The following is a 3,037-nucleotide window of genomic DNA, read 5'->3' on the forward strand; positions in this document are numbered from 1 at the left end:
TTGTTCCTCTTTTCTAACGGAGTGTTTTCAACTTTGCTCATCTTCGTTGTTTTCTTCCTTTCATTTTGGTCAACCTATCAAGGTTCATGGTTTTCACTCGTTTGTCGAAGAAGCAACTTAGTTTTACCTCCTCTCTTCCTCTTCCGTTTCTCTCTGGTGCCATCCTAGATCTCGGGATGAGATCCTCTTGTAGTGGTGGAGTGTTGTAACGCCCCGGATACAACTTTCCATATTCGTAACTCCAACTCTTGCCTTTTCCAGAGATGTGATATGATATTTCCTTCGTGGTTGGGTTTTGTCTTTTGTTTTGCATGTTGTTCATGTCATGCATCTCATCTCATAGCATCATGCGCATTGCATCTGCATGTTTTCATAAAGCTTGCTCCCGTTCGTAGTTGCCGCATTCCCCCTTACTTTCGTTGACCGATCCAAGACCAATCGGGTTTTCGCTTCCCTCTTGACCGTGACCACCTAACCTCTCTTGCCAGCTCGCAGCCCCCTCGCGCGCGCGTCCGAAACTCCCCCGAACCCGACCCGAGCTGTCGTGACCGATGAGTCCGGATCATCCCCTAACATCTATAAAAACATCTCCATTTTCTTAATTGGACTTCCTAACATATATTTTTTTCTCAGCCATCCGTTTTCGATTGTTGGGACGAGATAGCCCTACCTTAATCCCCTTGTTGTATAAACTAGACCCTAACCCTAAATTTTAGGAGCAATGTCCCATCCCTGCCCGCCGCCACCTACCTACCTTCTTCCTCGGGATCTGTCTGATCCATCTACCAACCAACCCAAGACTTCCCTCGATCCCTTCGCCCTGCCGAGCCGGAGCGCTCTGCCTCGCGCACACGATCCAAGGAGAGGAGATCCTCCTCGCTCTCCTGTAGCCCCAAGCCTCCTCTCGGTTCCGAGCCTCTGCCATCCAATGCCAGAAGGAGCAAGGCCCCTCGCGCCTGATCTCCCTCACCTCCTCCGTCCCGCGAGCAGCAGCAACAGGACCATGGCCGTCGCCCCGCTTCTTCGAGACCAGCCGCCGCTGATCTGCATCCATGCCGCCTCCCGCCGTCGGCCGCAGGCCAGGAGCCCGGGCTCCTCCTTCCCAAGCTGTAGGCCCCCGCAGCAGTTCTACCTCGCTGGACCCCTCCCGCAGACCAGCACCACCAGGCCGTGCCCTGCTTCCTTCCTTCCCGTGCCGCTCTCTCGAAATCTCTCATCTCTCTCGCCTCACTCTCTCTGTTCCTCTTCTTCAGGTACCCCATCCCCGTCGCCAGGAGCTCTGAAGCGCCGGCCGCCGCTAGGTTCGACCGGGCCCGAGGTCCTCCGTCTATTCACCGGCGCTCCCCTTCGGATCCCGTCACCAGAGCCCCATCCCCGCTGTCTCCGCCCGTTTCCCCAGATCTGCTCGTCCTCGCGCATCCCCGTCGCCAAGTCCGGCCGCGGCCATCGCCCCTGCATCCCCTGCTTCACGACTAGCGCCGCCCCTGCTTCAGGTCGAGCAGTGCTCGCTGCCTCGCTCATCGCCCCGGTCCAGCCGCACGTTGACCGTGCTGGTCAGCTGCGTGGGCTGCCAGCTGCGCAAGGCCCAGTGAGCGCCTCCTCAGCCGGCCTACCTCACCAACGAACCGGGCCTTGGCCCAGGGTGAGCAGCCCCGCCCCTCTCCTGTGCACTTTTGGGCCAGCCAGATTCGGCCCAGCTCCTGTTTTTTTCCTTCTGCAAATTTAGCATTTATCCAGTGATTTAATAGATTTGCAAAAACCCCCTTGCACTTCATGCATATAATAACTCATGATCTGTGCATCACATGTAAAAACTTTATATATGTAAAATGCTTAGAATTTTGTGTAGATTAATAATTTGCCACTTTCATCCATGTTAAATATGTTTAAATATGCTGTTTGATTAAACTTGCTCAAATGCCATGTTAAAATGATTTATTACATAACTAATTAACCGTAGCTCCAATTTTAATAAACTTTATATGTAAATGGGGTGGAAAAATGCCTAGTTTAACATGGTGCACTCATCTTGCATGTTTAACAACTCTAAAATATGGTTTAGGGCAGAACAGTACCAAATTCATAATATGCATACGAGGATTTTCTGGAATTGTTGTTTGTTCTTCCGGCCTCATTTAAACTTGCCTAGGTAGGTAGTTTCATTATGCTTCACCCTTGCCATGTTTAACAACATTTAATATTGATGAGTAGCATAACCGAGAGAGAACTAAATAATTGATGTGGTGTTTTGTCAATATGCAACTCGTTGCATATTGAGCTCCACTTAACTTGTAGTATTGTTTGTTGCACTTTGCCATGCCTCATTAAACCGGACATGCATCATACTTGTTGTGCATCATGCCATGTTTATGCTTGTGCATTTACCATGTTGTTTGTTTGTTTCCGGTGTTTCTTCCTAGTTCCGATAATGTTGCGATTGTGAGGATTCGTTCGACTACTCCCGTTCGTCTTCTTCATGGACTCGTTCTTCTTCCTAGCGGGATTTCAGGCAAGATGACCGCTACCCTGGATCTCACTACTATCATTGCTATGCTAGTTGCTTCGTTCTATCGCTTTGCCCCGCTACCTATCTCTTGTTGATCAAGCCACCCAAATTGTCATGTCAGCCTCTAACCTTTTTCACCCTTCCTAGCAAACCGTTGTTTGGCTATGTTACCGCTTTGCTCAGCCCCTCTTATAGCGTTGTTAGTTGCAGGTGAAGTTGAAGATTGCTCCATGGTGGACAGGATTATGTTGGGATATCACAATATCTCTTATTTAATTAATGCATCTATATACTTGGTAAAGGGTGGAAGGCTCGGCCTTATGCCTGGTGTTTTGTTCCACTCTTGCCGCCCTAGTTTCCGTCATACCGGTGTTATGTTCCTGGATTTTGCGTTCCTTACGCGGTTGGGTGATTTATGGGACCCTCTTGACAGTTCGCTTTGAATAAAACTCCTCCAGTAAGGCCCAGCCTTGGTTTTACCATTTGCCTCACCTAGCCCTTTTTTCCCTTGGGTTTCCGGAGCCCGAGGGT

This window comes from Triticum dicoccoides, chromosome 6B (assembly GCF_002162155.2).
Source record: "Triticum dicoccoides isolate Atlit2015 ecotype Zavitan chromosome 6B, WEW_v2.0, whole genome shotgun sequence".
Taxonomy (NCBI): Eukaryota; Viridiplantae; Streptophyta; class Magnoliopsida; order Poales; family Poaceae; genus Triticum; species Triticum dicoccoides.